General features: G+C 39.6%; 1 protein-coding gene across 2 annotated transcripts in view; it reads right to left on the minus strand.

Moving 5' to 3' along the window:
• The window catches only part of Grm3 (glutamate metabotropic receptor 3), a 236,733-nt gene extending 221,454 nt beyond the window's left edge, over positions 1-15,279 (minus strand). Inside the window, exon 1 of one of the 2 annotated variants that reach the window (XM_032907047.1) lies at positions 14,293-15,279. The gene's annotated coding sequence lies outside the window, so the exon portion shown is untranslated. The remainder of the gene's footprint in view (positions 1-14,292) is intronic. The other variant, XM_032907049.1, reaches the window with a different exon arrangement.
• Positions 15,280-24,594: the final 9,315 nt, after the last annotated feature.

A 24,594-nucleotide genomic window follows, 5' to 3' on the forward strand; every position in this document is an offset into this window, starting at 1 on the left:
TTAAATACTGCTGCATGTTCCATTTGTTATTATAGATTTACTTATAGAAAGGATATAATATAGATCTGCCTTCTTGTAGATCATTCTGATCAGGAAGATAAATCCATCTGAAGTTTCTAGTCTCTGTTTTGTATAAGCCTTGAGAGAGCAATCTCCATGTAAGATGTCTATAGAACTTGTAAACAGTTGTAATTTTGTATTAAATTTTTAAAGTTTTTTTTTTTGTAAATTTTATATGTATAGAGTGTTTTCTTGCTTTTATGTATATGCCTGCCTAGTCACTTTTGACCTCTAAGAGGACAGAAGAGGGCAAAGGTCACCTGGAACCAGAGTTATGGACGATCATAAGCCACCATGTGGGTGCTGGAAACCAAATTCTGGTCCTCTGTAAAAGCAACAAGTGATCTTAGCCAGCAGCTCATCTATCTAGCCCACATTTATTACTTTCTTAAGGAACTTAAAAAGCACTTTTAGGGCAGAGTAGAGGGTGGGGATTCCTGTGAAGAAGGAAAATGGATGCATACCCTCATTGCATAATGAATGGAAATGCGAGGCTATCACAATGAACCCCGTGATCTGTATACTACGCATGTGTTAATACTAAGAATTATAATGATGCATTTTTGTAAAACTAAACACTTATGGCCAACAAGCATTTGTGACAAAACTAGTGCCTCTTCCCAGCAAAGTAGAAAACGGTAAATATCTAAGGAGGTAAATGTACTGTAACACTGTGTACAAAGAGGGTAGCATTAGGAAATACTTCTGAGGATAAAAGAACACAGACACTGGAACAGTGACTAGTGCTGTTTTCAGTCTGGTCAAGGCAGAGGAGATAAGAAGCAGCAGCTACATAGCTGCGGTGGCAGAGGATCATCAGGAATAAAGAGACATTGCTACCTGGACTAGGTTCTCAAGCTTAAGAGATCTCTCCTGAGAGACACACCCAGAATACAGCAAATACATAGATGAATGCCAGCAGCAAACCACTGAACTGAGAATGGGACCCCCGTTGAAGGAATCAGAGAAAGGACTGAAAGAGCTTGAAGGAGACCCCATAGGAACAACAATGCCAAGCAACCAGAGCTTCCAGGGACTAAGCCACTACCTAAAGACTATACATGGACTGACCCTGGACTCTAACCTCATAGGTAGCAATGAATATCCTAGTAAGAGCACCAGTGGAAGGGGAAGCCCTTGGTCCTGCTAAGACTGAATCCCCAGTGAATGTGATTGTTGGGGGAGGGCGGTAATGGGGGAGGATGGGGAGGGAACACCCTTAGAAGGGGAGGGGGAGGGTTAGGGGATGTTGGCCTGGAAACCCGGAAGGGAATAACAATTGAAATGTAAATAAGAAATACTCAAGTTAATAAAGATGGAAAAAAAAAAAAAAAGAACTCAGGCAAATGGAAAAAAAAAAAGTTTTCCTGATTGTATTTTTCCTGAACACAAAGTGAAAGGAACTCAGTCCACAAGTTATGGATGAATAATAGGGCACCAAGAGAGGGAACCATGTGACCTGGACCACTGAAGGAGAAAAAAACTGAGGAGCTCTGCTCAGACAAAAGAAAAAGGTACCGGGAGACTCAGATACAGAGACCAGGAGACCCAGGGACTGAACCTGCAGCAGCGGGAAGGAGTTTGCATCACGCATGTGTGATCACACATACCCTGAGAGTTGACCTTAAACTTCTAGGGTCACAGGATTTGTGAAAACTGCCAGGTAAGGACTTCTCCCCATACTACCTTCCATTTCGACTTTGCAGAAGTCAGAACCAGAGTCAGTAACAGCAACAAAGAAACATTGATCAGAACCCCTGGGAACACACAAGCTTTCTTTTCCAGATGTTAATGCAAAACATGACAGCTTCTGCTGTCGTGAAGAAAATATACCTGGAGTGTTCAAAGTTTCAATCATCATATTGGTCCAAGCGTACTATTTTCTTTTAAATGAAGATTGTTTAGTAACTACAGTTTCTCATTATCTTATTGCACAAGCATATTTTACTGAATACACCTTAAATAAGGAGTAAAATAAAAATAAACTTGCTTATTATTCTACCTATATTCTATGCCTGCCAAAACATAAGTGACTATTCAGGCCTACAGAAGCCTGCATAGAGGTTTTAGGCAAAACTTTGATAACACAGATGAAAACATCATAGACTTAGATGATTGTGAAATTAGATTTAACTATAGGTTTATAGAAAGGAAGGAAACATTTAAAATGACTACAGTGATGTACAAGTGATATCTTGGGTGAATGGAGAAAGCAGATGTTGGTATTGAGGAAGATGACTAGAAAGTTATTTTTAAATGATGAGTTTCCATCTTTGAAAATCTAGGAATTGAATGGGAAAGCCTGCTATGTATCAAGATTCTCCTACGGGATTGTGCTCCAGAGGGTTGAACCCGAGGCCTCACACAGGCGAGGCAACAATTCTGTATCACTAAGTGAGTTGGTCTGAATGAAAATGGCCCCCATAGGCTCACAGGGAGGTGTGGCCTTGTTGGAATCTGGAACTATGAGGAAAAGAAATGGCTTGGGGCGGTGATAGCTTTTGGCTTTGGATACATATAGCCTGATGTATAGGGAAACTCCTGTAGAATTACCAAGTGGCTCTGTAACCAACAGAAGGTCAAGAAAGGCAGGCTCTGCAGGAGCTGCAGTTTGACTTTTAACAGGTAAACACTGCGATGTCTGAGATTCTTGGACTTTAAAAATGTCTGAAAGCATGGGGGTCTGGGCTTTGCTCTTGCTCCTTTATGGATTTGAGCGAAGGCAAAGTTTGAGAAGCCTCCTTGGGAGAAGAACCTGGTGACCCAGTCTGAGGCCCCTGCACCCTCTGCTGCCCATCCACCTTCTCTCCTCAGTGTTTTTCCCATGTGGTTCTGAGCGCTGCTTAGGAGGATGTCTTTGTGAGGTCTGCCAACCTCAGCTAAGCAACCATTCACTTGAACACAGTGGAAGCTGCGTGGAAAATAAGTTGCCAAATGGAGTTCTCACTCCTGTTGCCCTGCAGATCTGGAGGGGAATGGAGAATTGGGACAGAACAATTCTTTCCTATGCCCTTTAGGTTATAAAAATACAGCCATCAAAACAAGTTCAGTGTAAAAAAAGGATATCAACAAATGCGGTTTCTTATCTTCAAAAAAAACCCACAAATAATAGTTTTGCTAACTAATAAATTTAAAGTGTCAGTAGCTTTACAAAATAGCAATATTATAGTAAAATTTGCAGAGCAAACAAAGGGAGCGGTTTTCTAATCTGAAGGTTGTAAACATTCATACTTTGTAAGTGCTTATTTATTTTTTTATAGGAATTTACTACAAGTGACAGAATAAATGCCTTTGCAATGAAATTAGATTTCTAGAAAGTCATCCTGCTCCTATAACTCATAGAAACTGCTTTATTAGTTGAGGTTAATTAATAAATATTCACCTCGTAGAGTTCAGACAACTGGTTAATCCAATTATACTACAAGGATGTGGTAAATAATTTGGTACAAGCAGTTCACAGAATGTTCTCTGTAGGACCATCATTCCATGCTAAATCGATTTGTACTGATTATTTGAGTACTTCCAAAATTCATATGCTAAAAACTTAACCCTCAATATAGTAGTCTTTACAGATGAAGTCCTTGGGAGATAGATTTAGATGGAGCCTGTACTTATACCAGGGTTCTTGTTGTCAGAACGAGTGTCCTAATAAGTACAGGCAATGGAGTTCTCTCTTCCACTGACACATGGGTGGATGCAGCAAAATGCCTTCAATTGAGAAGTTATACACCAAGTTTGCTGGTACCTTGCCCTTGGATACCTTACTGTCCAGAATTGTTTGCCACTATAGTATTTTGTTATAGACTCCTAAACAGTGTAATTGAGGAATGGTTCCCAAACTTGCATTTTTCTCATGAATAATCTGAAGCTTAGTCAATATGTAGATTCTTTACCTCAAGCTCCACCTGTAGTTTTCCTCATTACTCTGGGATGTGTCTGCCCCATTGTCTTCATTGTGAAGAGATTTGGATGTTGGCTTTTGTGGGGCTATTTTTTTGGCTAAGTGTTGTATGTGGCAGAGGCATTTTTCAATGTAACAGACAGAAGCTGAGGCTGGCATTCTCTCTCTCCTCCTTAAACATTCCAACTTCTTCCAGCCCAGGTGCCACCAGTTTCCTTCCCACACCACACAGCAAAGTCATAAGTTAGGATCTTAGAAGAAACGTGGGGCGAGTGAGTGCTGTATATCACTCAATCTTCTTCTCCGAAAGCTTCATTTGTTCAAGGGATGGTCTACCTCAACCTAAATTAGCCAATTCTGGGCATTTATGAAGCCAGATCCACAGAAGGCCTCACTTTCTGCAGAACGGCAATGAAGACAAATGCCATAGTACTCAGACACTCCTTCCGAACAGGGTGAAGGTAGTGTTCTGAAAAACAATCCCTGTGGTTCTTTTGGAGACGATGTACACTCACTAGCTTTAGAGAGGTATGTGTTTGTATTTTTCGAATGAGATATTTTTTGCTTCAATTTTGAACGGTTTCATGAACCAAGGCAGATGTCAGAAGAGATAGTTTACAAAAGTAGGGCTTTAAATATTTCTCCAAAGGACAGGCCTTGGTCATTAGGTAAATGTATCTGTCTCACATTGTGGCTTCTTATCAGTGTTGAAGTGAGGTGTGGTGTCCATCACTCTTAGCTAGACAGAAGTCACCGGGACTAAGGAATCAGCAAATGGAGGGTTTCTGCTTTTTCAGAGGAAAAAAAAATAAAATGTTTGAAAATAGAAACAGTTAATTATATTCCTCAGATCTCATTTTCTCCTTGAGGCAGACACAAATTCCAACTGTTTCTGACCCTGCACTGCCATCTCTCAAATTGGCATGTATTTTGGCATATTTTTTGAAAGCAGTTTCTTCTATGTTGTAGTCACTAACACATGGTGTATTGAAACTGCTAAGTAAAATAGGAAATATTGCTAATGATCTATCTGCTATGTATTATTAACAATCGAAGGAAATGGCTTCCGCCAGATGGAGGGACCGATCTGGGGTTTCCATTCTTTTCTTTTCTTTCAAGCCTACAAAAATATTGTAACACGATTCACATTCGGAGGGAGGCCTCTGAAGAAAACTCATACTTCAGGTCTTCAGCCTTGTGACAGCAGGGTATAAGTTTATGCAAGTAAGACAACTTGTTTGTGAGAAAGCAGCCAGGTCAAAGGCTATGAGATAGGAGCTCCTAGATGGTGGTCTTACAGACTGAGCAGGCCACAGTATTTCTCTTACTCTTAGTGGGTTATAAACTGAGACTCTCTGTGCTTTTTTAGTTGCAGTTTGCTGGATATATTTACAGAAAAATGCCCCAGTGCATAAAATTACTGAGACTACAGAAAGATGAAGTTACTATTCCAGCTGGACGGAGGCATTTCAAAGTTTTAGTATTCTACAGAACACCTTTTCCAGGTTGTTTACCTAGGGGGGAATAATGAGGTTGGAAGAGAAGAGACACAGGGACATTTTAGCCTTACCAAGCAAAAAGGCTGTTTCTTCAGAGACTGAATTCTTCTGATTGTATTTACTTTTTGAGAGATTGTGATACTTCTTGAGATCAGCTGCAGGGAATTTATTTCTTTAACATTTTCAGAGCCAGTATTTATTCTGAAGGTTGTTACCAAATCGATCTTCTTTCTACATAGTTTTACTTTCTTTAGACATTTTTAATTATAAATAATGTTTCAGATTACTTCTTTCACTATATTTACTTGTTTTTAGGAAGAGTTTTGTTTGGAGTAGATGATGTCTTGTCCTGTAGGACCTTTTCTGGGTCCCACTCATTGGTCTTTGTTTTCTGTCCTTAGGAAACACGCCCCTTCATTTGAATCTCAAAAATTTGTTGAGTGAAAGAAAACATGGCAAAGAAACATTAAACTGGGTGACAATATATTTTACGTTATAATTGACAAAGTTTACATTGGGGTTAGAAACAAGTTTTTTTTTTTCAAATGTCCAGGAAATATTTTTTAAACATTTTTTTCTTTTTTCTTTTTTTTTCTTCATTTTTATAAAATTGGGTATTTCTTATTTACATTTTGATTGTTATTCCCTTTCCCAGTTTCCAGGTCAACATCCCCCTAATCCCTCCCTCTCCCCTTCTAGATGGGTGTTCCCCTCCCAATCCTCCCCCTGTTACCACCCTCCCCCCAACAATCCCCTTCACCCGGGGTTCAGTCTCGGCAGGACCAAGGGCTTCCCCTTCCACTGGTGCCCTTACTAGGCTACTCATTGCTACCTATGCAGTTGGAACCCAGGGTCAGTCCATGTATAATCTTTAGGTAGTGGCTTAGTCCCTGGAAGCTCTGGTTGGTTGGCATTGTTGTTCATATGGGGTCTCGAGCCCATTCAAGCTCTTCCAGTCCTTTCTCTGATTCCTTCAACGGGGGTCCTGTTCTCAGTTCAGTGATTTGTTGCTGGCATTGGCCTATGTATTTGCTGTATTCTGGCTGTGTCTCTCAGGAGAGAGCTACATCCCGTTCCTGTCAGCCTGCACTTCATTGCTTCATCCATCTTACCTAGTTTGGTGGCTGTATATGTATGGGCCACATGTGGGGCAGGCTCTAAATGGGTGTTCCTTCTGCCTCTGTTTTAATCTTTGCCTCACTATTCCCTCCCAAGGGTATTCTTGTTCCCCTTTTTAAAGAAGGAGTGAAGCATTCGCATTGGTCATCCTTCTTGAGCTTCATGTGTTCTGTGCATCTAGGGTAATTCGAGCATTTGGGCTAATATCCGCTTATCAATGAGTGCATACCATGTGTGTTTTTCTGTGATTGGGTTACCTCACTCAGAATGATATTTTCCAGTTCCCTCCATTTGCCTATGAATTTCATAAAGTCATTGTTTTTGATAGCTGAGTAATATTCCATTGTGTAGATGTACCACATTTTCTGTATCCATTCCTCTGTTGAAGGGCATCTGGGTTCTTTCCAGCTTCTGGCTATTATAAATAAGACTGCTATGAACATAGTGGAGCACGTGTCTTTGTTATATGTTGGGGCATCTTTTGGGTATATGCCCAAGAGAGATATAGCTAGGTCCACAGGTAGTTCAATGTCCAATTTTCTGAGGAACCTCCAGACTTATTTTCAGAATGGTTGTACCAGTCTGCAATCCCAACAATGGAGGGGTGTTCCTCTTTTTCCACATCCTCACCAGCATCTACTGTCGCTGGAGTTTTTGATCTTAGCCATTCTGACTGGTGTGAGGTTAAATTTCAGAGTTGTTTTGATTTGCATTTCCCTTATGACTAAAGAAACCATTTAAACAACCCCATAACTTTGAAAGAAATAGAAGCAGTCATTAAAAGTCTCCCAACCAAAAGGAGCCCAGGTCCAGATCGGTTCAGTGCAGAATTCTATCAGACCTTCATAGAACACCTCATACCAATACTATCCAAACTATTCTACAAAATTGAAACAGATGGAGTGCTACCGAATTTCTTCTATGAAGTCACAATTACTCTTATATCTAAACCACACAAAGACCCAACAAAGAAAGAGAACTTCAGACCAATTTCCCTTATGAATATCAATGCAAAAATACTCAATAAAATTCTGGCAAACCGAATCCAAGAGCACATCAAAACAATCATCCACCATGATCAAGTAGGCTTCATCCCAGGCATGTAGGGATGGTTTAATATACAGAAAACCATCAATGTAATCCACTATATAAACAAACTGAAAGATAAAAACCACATGATCATTTCATTAGATGCTGAGAAAGCATTTGACAAAATTCAATACCCTTTCATGATAAAAGTCCTGGAAAGAACAGGAATTCAAGGCCCATACCTAAACATAGTAAAAGCCATATACAGCAAACCAGTAGCTAAATTAAACTAAACGGAGAGAAACTTGAAGCATTCCCACTAAAATCAGGGACTAGACAAGGCTGCCCACTTTCTCCCTACTTATTCAATATAGTTCTCAAAGTCCCAGCCAGAGCAATCAGACAACAAAAGGAAATCAAAGGATACAGATTGGAAAGGAAGAAGTCAAAATATCACTATTTGCAGATGATATGATAGTATATTTAAGTGATCCCAAAAGTTCCACCAGAGAACTACTAAACCTGATAAACAACTTCAGCAAAATGGCTGGGTATAAAATCAACTCAAATAAATCAGTAGCCTCCCTCTACACAAAAGAGAAACAAGCCGAGAAAGAAGTTAGGGAAACGACACCCTTCATAATAGTCCCAAATAATATAAAATACCTCGGTGTGACTTTAACCAAGCAAGTGAAAGATCTCTATGGTAAGAATTTCAAGCCTCTGAAGAAAGAAATTGAAGAAGATCTCAGAAGATGGGAAGATCTCCCATGGTCATGGATTGGCAGCATTAATATATATATATTTTATATATAAATATAGTAAAAATGGCCATTTTACCAAAAGTGATCTACAGATTCAAACCCCATCAAAATTCCAATCCAATTCTTCAGAGAGTTAAAACCAAGTTTTTATTTTTGTTTAGTGCCTGCTCTGGAGCAAGTGATTGGATCACCATTTCTTCTGTTAAAAAGGCTCACAGGTGTGTCCCTGACTCACTGAATTCTTGTAACAATAAAGCGGATCGTCCTTGCTATGTTATAGTAGAATTATTGCCACAGGACAACTGGTCAGTAAGATCTACTATTAGGACATATCAGTAGTTTTGTCTTTCTACAGAATCTAGCACAGTATTTCTATAGAGCATGTGTGTGTGTGTGTGTGCTTGTGTGTGTGTGCTTGTGTGTGTGTGCTTGTGTGTGTATGTGTGTGTATGCTTTGTGTGTGTGTGTGTGGTGAGAGAGAAAGATAGATATATATAAAGAGACAGAGAGACAGAGACAGAGACAGACAGAGACAGAGTATGTCTGTGCATTTGCTTGTCTGATATCCAAATGAACATATTAAATAAAGGAGGCCAGTTTTTAATTTGGCTGATACTCCTTTCGATAACTCCTTTTATTTTATTTTGTTCTTTGTACTTGCATCCTTTTGGGTTTGTTAGTATGTGTGCACATGTATGTACTGGTGTAAATTTCTTTGTATGCATGTTTGTGTGTGTGTGTGTGTACACATACTCATTCATGTGCAAAGGCATGACATCTCTGTCTGGCCTTCCTTAAAATTTTTCAGTCTTTTTTTTTGAGCAGATTATCACTGAATACTTATTTGCCAACACTGCCTGGTCAGAAAGTATACAGGATCCTCCTAGCTCTACCTTCTCAGCTTGGGATTATACACTCATGCTGTCATGTCTGGTTGCTAAGTAAGTACTGGGAACTCGGTTCTTTGTGCTTAAATGGAAAGTGATTTTATGGACCAAAAAAATTCCCTTAGCTCCATATTCTGTCCTAACGAAGAATTTCAAATTTAAATTGTTGAGTCGTATCAAGTTTACATATGCTTGCAATATTTTTGTATGTATTTTGTCACTCTGTGTCCTCACTATATACCCCAAATCTTATTTTGTTCATAAGAAGCGCTAGTAAATACCTTCCCATGGGTTGTTTTGCTAAGAGCTGACTTTTCTGGTTGTATTCTTTTACTTAAGAGAGTTCAGTGAGAATGACTCCACACACTGTAAAACTCATCACTGCCCTAGCGATTGTAATGCTCTTAGAATTCCTATGTTGTATGTACTGGCTGTAAGTTTTTGAAAACCATTCATCTAGATTTTGAAAATTGCTATATGTTTGGTGAATGTCTATGGTACTTTTGGTAGAAGTGACTTTTGGTAGAAGGAGCAATGATAATAAAAGCACATTCTGACAGGAAGCTAAACCTGAGGAGCTCTTATGCTTTCTGTGCAACCATCATCTACATAGGTGGCTTTGTTCTGAAACATGGCATCTGGCTGTAGACTTTGTATAGATGATATATGAACATTTTCTAAGTGGATCTGTCTGTCTTTTTAAAGTGCAGTGTGTACTTTTCCAGTTCAGTAGCAGGACTGCTGATTTGATAGGAAGATAGAATCTATGTAGAGCATCACTTCTTAGAGTGCCTCTCTGGTTCCACGGTGAAATCGCAAATATATTAATGGCCTACTTTTCCTGTACCGAGAAAATCGATTTTCCCTTTGTTTCTAAGGAAAATCATTCTGAGGGTACTCAGCACTGTGTGATGAATGGCACTATAAAAACACTTTAGGATTTCAGACGGGAGAAGACTGACTTAACATTTGTTTGCTCTATGCAGCCCAACTCAATTCCCATAAAAATAGAGCTAGTTTTGTATTGGTCTGTCTCCTCTAAGTTTCTAAGTCTGCACAGATGTTTCTGTGTATAGTCTAATGCTCAACAAGATATAAAGACAGCCAAGCACCTTATGGCTTTTGATAGCTTCTAGATTTGCCAAGTGTACCTTGGAAGGTAGTTCCTTGTCATTTGCTCCTCAACTGTTAGTAAAAGCCTGCATTTCAGTGCCTAGCACAGGGAGAAACAATTGAGTGGGAGATCGAGGTTACCAAGATATTTGCTAAAGAATCTTAAAGAAGCCTACACATGGATGTCTTGCAGCCAGATTTTAAGTGAGCAGAATAAAATCCTGTTTTTCCCCCTTGTGGTTATTTCAGGGTTTTTTATTTTTAAAGTAACCTTCACATATGTCTCTTCCATATAAGCCTAAGTATATTTTATGTTGGTATCTGCATGATGGGAGCTTACTTTTCCTGATACAGAACACTGAACAACATGTTCTTAATTCCAGGATTTTTAGTTGGTGTGAGGTGGCCCCTGAAAATTCTCACAGAACTACAGCTCTGTAGTTCACACACAGCTAACTTCCTTACACTTTAACATTCTTAGCACATTCTATTAATTAAGGGAATCACTTTCATTTCAGCAGTGGGATTTATATGACAACAGTTTCTGGGGTTCACTGGAGCATCAGACCAGCATGTCACAAGACTCCCTTGTAGTGTGGGTGGTGACAGGGCTCTATTGACAACAAATTTGCAATGAAAATATCTCACAAACGTTCAACCACCCAGAACATTACATAGAAAGGATCATCTGGGTATTTACATAGGCCACTAATGTCAGGGAAGACAATGTCCCATCTTATATTAACCAGACGAATTATTAGGACATATAGTCACACACAAACACATAAATGTCCTAAAACATGTATAATATCGAGACGAGATGTGGCTACGGAATTGGCACCCAAGTGTTTTCTTATGTTATCTTGTATTTTACATGTCCTGTATAAATGTTGGATGATGATCTTAAATTGTACAAGAGGATGGACTAGCCCAGAGGAATAAATGATAAGGAGTTAGCAATAAGATAAATTAGAGTCATGAAAGGATAAAACTGAATATCCAAACTTCTTAATAGAGAGAAGCATTGCACTATGAAATAGTGTTTCAAAAGCTCTGGAAGAAGTCATCACATGACCTGTTAAGAAATACACTGTACTAAAGCACTCCAAGATACAGTAATGCTGCAAGGACCCAGGCAACACCAGAGATGGCAGGAGGAGGATGACTAATGGTTTGTGTGGTCTCCGCTACTATGATTGTACTCATTTTCTGTGCTTAGGCTGGGTAAATAATCTTCTCTCATTTTACTCTGCTTCTTGAAAGCAATTTCAGCAAATTTGTCTAATGTAGAATTAGATACATTTAGCACAGTCTCAAAAGAATGGGCAATCAACTCAGCATAAAACAGCAAAGAGAGACAACTGTGTGTGAACAGCGACTCTCTTTAGGAATTGGCTCTGGAGAAGACGAGTATTGCCCTGCAGCTCTGGCCTAATCCATTCTGTAGAAGTTCCCTCCTCTTTTTATCAAAGGAGATGTATATTTTTTTTCCTTTTTTGAGTGGGTTCTTGAGATAACGTTGAATACAGAAAACAAATAGAAACACTTCAGTCTCAAGCTGATAGGACACACCTTGATAGGTACTAGCAAAACCCACAAAGAATCATGGCTCATTTTGTGACTTATGCTTACAAGAATGGACAGGAAGTAGGAATCATTAATTTGAAAATGACGTTTGAGCTCAAAGAAGATGAGAGTATTCCTGAGGAAGGTGTAAGTTATTATTGCTATGAATTTTGCCAAACTGGATAATCCAAGACTGTGTTTCTGATTGATCACCTGTCATGAGGTAGAGAAGAGAAACAGATGACCTTTGGGTGGACTGGATCTTTCATTCAACAGAGATATTAATGATAACGTATAAAAAAAAGACCATGTTCGTGCTATCTTTGCATTTGTTCAACTTACCAAGTTTAATTTCAATGACATAAAATAACAGAAGTGCTACTGATGTTAGGCAATCTTGAAATAATAAGATTCATACTTCTCCCCATATGTATACTGTCACTTTGAAAATACAGCCATCATGCAAACATATTTTCTTTACCTACTGATGACATGTAGCTGAGAAACACTGTGCACTTCAAATAGAGAAGTAGATCTTTCCTTTGTGCACTGAGATTTTTTTTTAATGTATTAAGTTTCACATTTTATGGAAAAGATATAGTGCACAGAAGTAGATGTTTTCAGTATTTTGAAGTGTGAGTGGGGTTGGATTTAATAATACAAAGTGTTCTTCTTATATTGTTTTAGTCCCATGAATGCAAATATAGTTTTCTTTGTTTCATCTATGCTAGAATACATTTCAAAACTTCTTGTGCTTTCTTTTTTCTTTCTTTTTTATCATGAGCACCAAAAGTATCATTTAGCATGTAAATAAAGAGAACCCAAGGCACGTCCATTCAAAATACCCGTGTGGGGAACCAGAACTCAAAGGTGTGGACAGCTTAAACCTACAGGTGTGAGAAATCCTTGTAACGGCAAACCATTGCTATTACAAAGTGAAAATTAATTTATTAAGATTTGTTGCACTTTGACTTTCAGATTGTCAAATTATATTGGGCCGATTTTGGGGGGTGGAGGGCAAATAATAGTACAGGATACTAACAGCTAATCTTTGGTAAGATGTTATCCACAGGAATCTGGGGGAATGGGAATCTCGATATTTTGATTAATGCTGATACTCAATATATTTATGTACACAACAGAGTTCAAGTGGTAACCTCAAACTGTGATCAGATAAGCCAAAGCCAATTTAGATACGAAGAAAGGTAAATGGATATTTCCAAAGGGATGCTACCTCCCCCCCGGCCCCCCAAGTTGCTAAACAAGCACTCCCAGGGGCCAGGAACACAAAGAAATTTAAGCAACCAACTGGTGAGGTGCTTAACATTAAAACTCTCTAAGAAATCTTAACTTGCTTTGTACTACTGTGTGATTACATCGGTCATTTACACATCCGGTGTATCTATAACACACCTATTACTGTTCAAACACGAGTAGAACTATTCTATAAGTAAATTAAGTGGAATCGGTGACCATACATTTTGAGGAAGGTGGAGTTTTGCCTTCAGAATTGGCAGCACTCTTAAGATATTTTGAAAGCATGTGTTCACTCCCTTAAACCGGCTCTCTGAATGCATTACACCTTTAAGAGACCCTTAGACATTTGTTACCTCACAGAGGAACTAGAAGGAAATCCAAGTGAAATTCCGAAAGAATCAGCTTATTGGATATATTACCTAGTCTATTTTTGGACCACGGATCTCCCGCCCTCTCCGAGTTATCTCACTGCCAGATAAGAAAATAGAACAGGATCAATGGGTAGATATGCTTTGAGTCTGGTTCCTGAATTTCTTTTTTGGCTCAAGTCAAAAAGAGCAAAGGGCAGCGGGTTAGGGATGCTTTCCAAGCACGCTTGCTGGTGGGTGAACCTCTGTCTACCCCTGGCTGCTGGGTTTATCCTGGCAGCACCGGGGGGTCCTACTGACCACTACCCACCTCGCCTGGCAACCTCCACACCCACATGGAGCTACCAGTGTGTAAGCCACACATCGCAGGGTTCCTGTGCACAAAGCCTTATAAAACCCCCAAGCGCAAAGCTGGATGGAGGCGGTTTGGCGAACGAGACCTGTCTCTCTAATTAGTCCCTCTACCTTTCGCTCCCTGGCTGCAGATCTATGCTCTGAAATTGGCCCCTTCCTGAAGGGACAGTAGCGCGCGCACACACAAACTCACTCTTTCACGCACACCCACATTGCTCCTGTGACCCACGTTTTCCACCCCCCGGCAGATTATGTAGGGACTGGTCCGTGCTCTACCTCAACTTTCCTCGCTTTGCCTGCCCCACGCGACACCCGAGCTCCTGCGCCTTCGCTGGGCACCCTCCAGAGGGGCAGGTCCCCTTCTGGGCTGCTTACCTCGCACCGTCAACTCCTGGCAGGAACTGAAGCTGACCGCGGTGGTAGCGGCAGCGGTGAGCCTGCACCCAGGCTCTGGCTCATGCTTGGTCCTCTTCATCCGACACAAAAGAGGGAGCTTGCTGCCTTTGTCCTTTCTAAATCCAAGGGAGAACTTATTTTGCCCCTGAAATGGCCAACTTGTGCGCGAAGCTTCCTGTCACAGTGCCCCCTGCCCCCGCCCCCGCCCGGCTGCGCGCTGGACCACTGCCCGGTGGCCCAGCATCCAGGCCTCCGAGTCAAGGAGGAGTGGGAAAAGGGAGGGCTAGAGGAGAAGAGCAGGAGGAGGTTGGGAAGAAGGGGACCCAGTGGTCTTCAGCAGAAGGGAGCGGAGCTTTAGAGCCCAGTCGCCCTCCTCCTCTTTGCAGCCAAACCCACTTCCTGGGCTCAGAAGCAACTTTCCTTCACCTTGGCCAGGCTGAAACAGTCGCGTCTAATTGGTACTCAGGCGGAGAGGCACGGACCTTCTGACATCCTCTCCTCCTCATTCTCTTTCTCCTTTCCTCTCTCCTCCGTTCCCTTCCCCCTTCTTCCCTCCGTTTATAGGGGTGTATCTGCAGAGTCTTCAGTGAGCTACTGTACCTAAACCCGAAGGTTACAATACGAAAAGCCTGGCGGGGTGGCGAGCTTCTCTGCCCTAAGGTTTGCAGCCCTTAGGCAATGCATGCAAAGGTCGGTGAATTTCGGAGCAGTGGCGTGAAGGGGCGTGGGGAGGTAGAGTGGGAGGTGGCTCCAACTTTGAAGCTCTGCTAGGGCTCAGGCACGCGGGTGGGCAGGGACCGACAGTCATTCCTAGGAAGAACTCTCCTGTGGTCCCTGTGATCAAAAGGCTGACCACACTTGGTGGAGACGGCGAAAGAGGGAGCAGTGTGAGCGAGTGAACCCCGGAGGCCGATACGCAGCTTTGCCCCACACGCGGTTCAACTGCACATTGCGAACCCCTGGGGAGGCTTGTGCAGCACAATCTCTGGGTCAGCAGGGAGGGAGACGCTCCTGTTTCCTAGCAACGCTCATCAATCTTCTCAGGATAGCTCCCTCTGAAGGAATTCGATTGGATAGCCCCTTGAGAGAAGCCACGCCCCTTCAAGAATGCTGGGCTGCTGCTTTTTCGCATTCTCCCAAATTTCTTAGGCAGAAAAAGATTCTAAGGAAGTGCTTAGATAATCTCTTCTTTCTTACCCTCCGGTGCAAGCACAGTGGCCCCTTGGAGCTACCCTTTTCCAGTCCCACGTTAATCTTTCTCTAGTCCTACTTCTTCGTTAAGAGGGTCTTCACAGAACCTTTTCTTTCTTTTTAAAATTAAATAAATAAATACCTTAAATCGGTGACGTAGGCACAAAGGAGAAAAAAAAAAGCACACAGAAATAGCTTCAATAGACTGCGAGCTAGAGATAGCATCCTAAAGGAAAAATCCCAGCTTTCCATTCTGTGATTAGAAATGTGTGGTGCTCAATTTCAAAACTGAAATTTCATTAATTTTTCCATCCTGGTGTAGTAACTTTATATTAACCAAGGTCTGAGTTATATGAAGCCAGACTCAATGAAACGATGCTTTAAATGCTACATTATCCTTTAATGTTTTACTCTAAGTTGTTTAGCAACTATTTTCTTTCATAGCCCAGCCAGAAAATTTAAACTACAAAAATACTTTACCACTGGTGCTTTTGAAAGGAAGCTGATATTTAAAAGAGACACGTGCTTATATAGCACATTGTGGATGCCACCAGACCTAAAATCTTGGGTATTTCAAAAAACAAAAAGGTGGGGTACAATGAAATGTTGAAATACACATTCTAACACCCTTTATTTCTGAAATGCAGTAGAATTGACAGAAAGAAAAGTAACTTCCTCTTTGTGTTTCCGTACAATTAGTTAGCATGTGCTATTCACCCACAAACCTATTAGAATTTTATGAGACAAGTTTTAACCATTTCTGCTCAATAGACTCATGACCATCAAGGAACAAGGACATGAACAGTAGAGAAAATAAAGATTTGCATATTGTTAGAAAACCATACTGGCCCTTTAAGAATGTTCCAGAAGTTATCACCATGCATTTGTCAGACACTATCATAATCAGTTGAAATTAAGAGTAGAGGAGATCCCATGCTTTCATCTCATTAAAAAAAGAAAAGTCCGTTGTGCTTGCAGAAAGGAAGTGCTGATGTCTGGGCTGACTTGCATCTCTGTTTGTAGGCTGTATACCACATTGGGGCTTACAGTGAGCAGAGGTTGACATAGTGAGCAAACTAGCAATCTGGTATCAATTTTGGTCTTGTGGGACATTTCTTTACTTCCCCATCATGGTAAACCCAGAAAGAAAAGAGAAATAAAGGTGATGCTGACATTATTTGATACACATTATTTGAATTTCAATTCTTTTTCATCTTTCCTAACTGGTGTGCTTCTAACACTGTGCTTAAAAAATACTGTATCTGGGTTCTACAATCTACAAACCAGGAAAAATTGCTCCTATCTCAGAATTATGTCAAAACTGGCTCCTCAAATAGTCTATAAATATTAATTATGACTATTAGTCTCTGGTTTGCCGTTAACCGATGACATTAGGATTGTTGAGCACAAGAACACTTAATTGAAAATGAATTAGTCTTGAAATTTAATGGTTCTTTAACAATTTAAAAAGATGGCCGGCTACAATGTGGCTCTGCTTTTGTGTTTATTTGTGAGTGTGTACATTTTGAGAGTTAAAACCCCCAGGGGATAGAGCTAAACAGTAACTCCTGCCTAGATGACATGGCGATTAAGAAGTACATTCTTTATTTCCCCCATTCTCCTCAAGTATTCTACTGGGCTCCATTTTAAATCAATTATCATCCACTCTTAAGTACCACTGCTGTAGCACTTTCATTTTTATTAAATCCTTTTTCCAAGTCAAACATGTTTAGCATGTAAGCCATTCTTTATAAGTTATAGTCTTTACTAACTTGTTTAAATTTTACTAATTTGTGAGCATTTCTTTGGATGATTAATTATGTTTAATCATTTCTTCCTATGACTCTTGACAGGCTATCTTCCTGTATATATTTGATTTAACCATGGTACATAAAGAATGCCATCTTTACCAGTAATACCCAAAGTGGGTGACCTATGATTTTTTATTACAGACTTCCCTCTTGTCCCTTACTTACTGTCACTAGCATTCCTCATGCCAAATCTCCATGGACTCAACCAATTTTTTGTGATTTCTATGGTCAGTCAGGGATGTATAGTTTTGATCATGTGTGGTGATAAGGTATCCAGTTTATACTGCACAATTCTAGCTTGTGTTTGTCGTCTGGTTGTATTTCTCATTCTCACAATGCTTCTCAGAATGATCAGGTTTGGTTTGTCAAATGGCGGCCTGACCCTCCTGACCACTTGCCTCAGCCTTCATTCACTTGTTTCATCTGCTCTGTGACTCTTAACTTTCTTTGTAAAACTCTTTTTACACAAGATAATACTGAAAGAACAGTTTTGTGAATATGTGTGTGTGTGTGTGTGTATTTATTCATTCACACTATCTATATCTATCATCTCTATCTCTATCTTCTATCTTTCTATCATTTATTTATCTATCTACCAATCACAATTTATCATCTATCTATCATTATTTTCTACCATCTACCTGTCATCTATCACCTGTCTATCATCTATTTTCAGCCACAATCTATTTATCTATCATTATACTATCATTTATTTATCTATCCACCAATTACAATCTATGTATAATCTATGATTATATATACCATCTCTATCTATCTATCTATCTATCTATCTATCTATCTATCCATCTAATCTGCCAGTCACAATCTATTTATCATCATTATCTATCACTATTATCTATCATTATTAACTATTTATCTATCATTTATCTTCTATCATTTATCTATTATCTACCTACCTATCATCTATCATCATCAACATCATCATCATCATTATCTATCTATCTATCTGTCTGTCTGTCTGTCTGTCTGTCTGTCTGTCTATCTATCTATCTATCTTTCTATCCACACAAAAAGATCCTGTATTTACTCATAGACAATCCTTCTTTATTTTTCACAGCTTTTCAAAATGTCCCTACTCATTGTATCATCTATGAATTTTAAGTTTAATTATCATAACACAATATAAAAATGAAAATATTCTAATCATTGTTTTGAACACAACTATAAAGCAAAGAGGTGTCAAGATTCCATATTCCCAAGTGCGAATTTGTCAGGTGTCTTGTGCTGAAGGGAACGTCTTTAATCAGGTAAAGAGTAAAAAACTAGAAAAAGAGTAAAAACCTAAAAAGGGGGAGAGGTAGGAAATGGTAGTTGAGAGTTTTTAGGGGTGTTCTAAACATATAAGTCCAACATTCAATAGTAGGTTCTATTATACAGAAAATCATTTGCTACGTTTCTCTAGAATTAGGGGTATAGTAGACTGCTTTTTCTTTCACTACAGAGAAATGTAAAATGATGCATTTAACTTCATTTCTCAGTGAGCTGAAGGAGGATCTGTGCTATGTGATGGATTTCCCGAGTACTGTATGTTGGAGATGCTTTTTCCTAGTCCTCCCAGAAGACCATGGTAGGACGTCTGCGCATCCCAGTAGACTGTCTGTTCAGAGAACAGGGCAGCAGTAATAAAGCCTTCCAGGTTGTTCCCTGCATAAAGGTGCCAGTCTGAGGACTGAGAAGGTTGTTTTCTGAGGCCCAGCTTCTTTTGTGAGCCTACCTCAGCCTGCTGGGAGGCCTCCTGTTTGTACTTCACTAGTCTGGAGGGGGTGTCTTTTAAAAATTCATATGAAGGGCTGTAGGAGTTGCCTCCCAGTGAAGTGGGTAGGGTAGTAAGTGTCCATTCATGAATGGTTCACCAGAATCAGGTCAAGTTCTGCAGTGAGAGATTCCCAGTGCTGCAGAATCTTCAAAGTATTCATAATTGGCATCAGGAAACTCAGTCATGAACACCTACTGAGCTCATGGAGCAGCAATGCTAGATCAGTTCTGGACAAAAAGGACTTTTCTTGGCCCTTCACATTTTGTACTTCAGACCTCTTCATCTCATGGGCATCAAAAGTTCTGGCTATTGATTGAGGGAGGGAGCATCCAAAAATTGGATGTACACAAAGAAAAGCCTGTTGGACCTTACTGCAGGCTTCCTAGTGCTGTCTTTTGGAACTGATGGAGCAGAAAGGCTTTAACTCCCACAGGTATTGGCGCTGGGTCTTACTTTGCTTTAGTTGTTATACCATCTAAATCTCAGCCAGTCCCCCACATAATAAGAAGAAGGAAGGGGATTTTATCTGGAACACTCTGAAGGTCAAAGTGCTATCTTTGCAATATATTCAAGGAGATAAGAACAAGTATCATTGGTAAGATACAGAGACCTAGTGATGGGAAAGAAGAAAGATGTTTTTGTGGGGCTTTATGGGACTCACTTTTCAGACTTATAGTCACACAACTGATTGTCAATTTGTGTGTGTGTGTGTGTGTGTGTGGGGATGTACGCGTCCATGCGCACATGTGTGTAAGTTCAAAGGACAACTCTGAGTGTTGATGAGCCTTTCACCTTGTTTGAAACACTTTCCTGTTTTCTGCTGCTTCCTGTCTTCCTATTTTGGGCTAGCTGGTCCAAAGCTTTTGGGATTCTCTTGTCTCTAGCATCCTACTTTAGGAACACCGTGCTGAGATTACACATTTTGAATACCGTGCCTAGCTTTATCTGTGTTTAAACTTAGATTCTCATGCAAGCTGTCTACCAAGCAAATTACTTTTCATTTGTTCCCCTAATTCTCACAAGGAAGGAAAACTATCCTTGGGTATTTAATATGCTTTTTTTAAATTACTTTTTGTCTTAAACACTGTACAGTAGCAACTAAAATGTAGTAGGTTACAAACTTAAATGTTTAAATATTAAAATATTTTGTGTTAAGAATGTCTTATTTGAAACTTTATTATATTACTCGTGTGTGTGTGTGTGTGTGTGTGTTTAAATATATGTGGACATATATTTGTAGGCATGTGAATATAAGAAGCTGACATTGAGCGTTTCCTCTGATCTTTGTCTACTTGAACTGTTAGCTTGACAATTCAGCTAGTATGGCTAGCCAGTTTGTTCTGTGGAACCCTGTGCATGAGTGATGAGATTATGGGCTTGCCAGCATTCCAACCAAGAGTTTGCATGTGTGCTGGGGATCCAAATTCCTAAGATACGCTCAGCTAGTGCTTTACACACTGACCTATTTTCACATTTTTATTTTTGATCATCGGCACAATAAACACTAATAAAACTAATCCATTTCTTTGTACTACTAATCATGAGTAATTGAAAACCTTGTCATTCACATACAAACTGGGTGCATCCTGTGGAGGAGTTATGGCTATAGTATTTTCTTGTAATTCTCTCTTACTTATGGAAATATATTTATAAGTTTTGATTTGTATACATACATATGTATATATGTATATGTACATACATGTGTGTGTGTGAGTGTGTGTGTGTGTGTGGGGGGTTATGGTAAGGAGGGAAAACTAAACAGGGATAGATAATGAATTAATGAGTAAACTTCCAAAAATTAAAAAAGCACCTTGTCTTATGTATTATGGCTGAGCAAGTAGAGTCCAAACAAAGCATGAACTTCTGAGGAGGAGAATGTATGGAAAGAGTTTAAATGCATTAATACATTTCATCAGACTATAAACCTCACCAGGGGTGGGAGTATTGGAGCCATTTTCTTGTCTTGGGTGCTATGAAACTACATGTCATGGTGCACATCTTAGCAGACATCTGACAAAGGGGGAAAAGACCTTTTTAGGGCTTTTGTCTCAGATTCAGGTTTTCATATTCTGCAAACTATTTTTTTATTTTTAAGCTTATGTACATGATTTTTTAATTGTGAGAGTGAAGCAATAGGATCTGGAAAAACTTCTAGGCATTGTAAATGAGTTAAAACCTTCTGCCCCAGGCCTTGTTTGAGGGAGTTAATTCATAAAAATAGTGTATATATGATTAATGATATTAATAAAGGCCTGTGCCTTCAGTTTAAATAAAAGGTGACAGCAAGTGCATCAGGAAAGTGTAGGACAGAAAAGCATGCCAGCTAAGTTTGTTTGACAATCTAGATGTTTATTTCAGATATTTGGTGTAGATCTTCGCTGTGTATTTTAGATATAAAATACCGATGTTATTTATGTTGGTTTTATGTTGGTTCACTTTTTCTTGACAATCCAGATCTGTTTTTCACACCTGGAAATAACAGTACTCTGCCTGTCATTACTAATTGGCTTTTCATGTCAAAACAAAGTTTGATAGTTTGTTCTTATCCACACAATCCAGTACCACTCTTTGGAAATGATGGTAGACCACTCGGTGCCAACCATCTCTAATCCCAAGAAAACAGGGTGGGAGATCTTAACTCTGAAGATGTTTTATAGTGACAGCGAGCAGAAGTTTCGACAATCTGCTAAAACAATCTAACATATGAAATTCTTTACGAGGTATTGCTATGTGGTAGATATGGAAACTATGCATTTCTCAAGATGAAATGTGAGGGAGCGCAAGTGACCTTGATGAAGAGTCCACTACTGCAGGACCACGACAGGTCAAAATTAAGCTTTTTTTTTTGGTTCTTTTTTTTCGGAGCTGGGGACCGAACCCAGGGCCTTGAGCTTCCTAGGCAAGCGCTCTACCATTGAGCTAAATCCCCAACCCCAAAATTAAGCTTTTAAAGCACACATGTAAGAAGAAATTAAGTCTTCAAGCTAAACATGCTCTCTGGCTGCTAATCACACATAACCACCCTGGTGACAACTGGATAAAAGAGGATTCCTCTGGAGTTTAATATGTGATGATTATGGAAATAGGCAGCATTTGAGGTTGCTTCAATGGCTCCGTGTCTTGGTCAGCATCACTGTCTTTTCCATCATGTTGCAAAATTGCTGCTCCAGCTCCAGCTATCACATCAGAGAGCAGTAATAAGCAGGATGAGTTATATTTGCCCTTTTACCGCGAATGCGTAATTTTTCTCATAACCATGCAACGTGGCCGAAATGTTTGTCTCACTGGCCACTTGCCCCCGAATCCAAATTAGTTTGGATATACTGTAATTAGCTTACTAGCTTCCTTGGTGTAAAGCCTTAAAATAGAAGGTAAATGAGATTGGTTTGGGGCTAGCTAGCCAGTAATGTCTGACTGGGGAAATAATCCCAACACTTCTCTCTTCTTATATCTTTAATATACTGGAGAGAGTTTTCTGGGCTTTAATTAATGTTTTGATATCTGAAGCACGAGATGCCCTTGTAAGTTTTGATTTTGGGTATTTGTTCAGTGGTAGCTCCTGAGACATCGTCTGTGCCAGTCAATGTGCTATATCCTGGGTGAGCATGACAGATAAGTGTCCTAATTGTGTTCTTGTGACTGTGGAGCATGCAGCCAGAGACTGCTCTATCAACGGAAGACTTTGCTTCTAGGAATTAGTTAACCATAGACGTTAGGCCGTGGGAGAAAGTTTCAGATAAACGCATTGATGGTGTTTCAGGTCATCTTATGTATGATTTATAGCATTCTGATTTTTTTAAGTGCTTTGGAAATACTTTTTTTTTATTTGTAAAAGCAAACAAAATACCTGAATTTCTACCTTCTAATCTCATTGAACTCTACCTATGTTTATATATCTATATTTATATCTATATCTATATCTATATATAATTCTTGTTAATTGATGAATGTTGTTTTATTATCTGGGAAATTTATAGGTTTATTTGCAAAATAATTATCATCAGGAAAAACATTAAAAGTCCTTAATAACACACAGCTTTTATTCCTCTTCCAGGGCAAGGGCTTCTTAGTAAAGCTCATGGGTGGAAATAGGACATGAATGAAAATGAAGAACATTAGGGTTGCTATCATTTCTAAGCCAGAATTTTGTAAAATGAATTTAACATTTCAGGGAAGTGTTTTTCTCAGGCAAAACATATTTGGTCTGAATTATGTTAGCAATTGAAAAAAAATTAATTAGGTGACTGCTTCCGTTCTCTGGTTCAGCTTGGTAGGGGAGTCAGTGACCCAGGGCATGACACTTCAGTTAGATGCAGTGCCAAATTAGTGGTAACCTGTGACAACTCTGTTACTTCACCAGAATTAACATCCAGGCTGCTAAAACCCACTTGTCTCATACCAAAAATGAAGGCTTACACTGAAGTTCTGGAGAGAAATGTTTATTCCAATTATGTGGTCGTCGAAGATTTTTCTTTTGCTGATTCTTTAGTTTTCTTAAAACATTATTATGATCGCAAACGTTGCTGTCTACCTGTGCTCCTCTTTGTTAGAACAATTAGAAGGCTGTGCGACAGTGACACTGTGCCTTTCTGCCTTCCATTTGCAAGGATAGGGAGAAAAGTGAGTCCCTTTCTACAGTTACTTAATTTGTCCATGAATTTCCTCCTCCAGTGTTCAATGACCACACAGATATCTAAGAATGCTGAGCGAGATCATGCAGTGGCTCACACAGAAGCCAGCCAGCCCACGGCGCCTCAAACTCTTTCCTACCTAGATCCTGTGGCAGACCATTCCAGCCATGACCCTTGGCAAACCTGTCATCAGTCTCCCCAGAAGTGAGCATTGGAACATAGCTAAGAAAAGCTTCATTCTAGGAACATCCTGCTATCTCTGCCACTTGCATGGACAGTAAAGCATCAGGCGAGGCAAAACATTCGATGGCCTTATCATTTTTTAATGACTTTATTAGATTACTGGAGAAAACCGGTTATTTCTCCCATTATTTCTTCAGTTGCAGAAATAGCTGGAGCAAATATGTAGTGTCTATGAAGTCTTTCTCAGTATTCCCTCTGCATACATTGTAAATATATTTATCTAAACAACGACTTTTAGATGTAAAACATGTGTTTCTTCTAGATTTACCTTATTAGTTTGAATTTTAAAAAAAATCATAAATTTAAAATTACAAATGCAATTTGCTTGTTTAAGATTATGTTGGAAATACACAGTGCAGCCAGAACTTCAGTCCTGTGACATGATTTCTACCCAACATGCATCTCAGTATCCTACTCTGCCGTTTACTTTTCCTGGTCACTGAATAGTGATTTTAGGATGTACTCAACCTTATTACAGACTACTCTGTTCTATTGTGTATTTTACTTTTAGCTGTTCCTTACAGACGAACCAGTATTCCCCTCATAATCCTTATAAGTATATCTTGTTCACAAACCTTAATATTTAGTAGTGTTGGCATGTAAAAGTGTCATCAAATAAACTCATCCC

Source organism: Rattus rattus, chromosome 6 (genome assembly GCF_011064425.1).
Source record: "Rattus rattus isolate New Zealand chromosome 6, Rrattus_CSIRO_v1, whole genome shotgun sequence".
Classification (NCBI taxonomy): domain Eukaryota; kingdom Metazoa; phylum Chordata; class Mammalia; order Rodentia; family Muridae; genus Rattus; species Rattus rattus.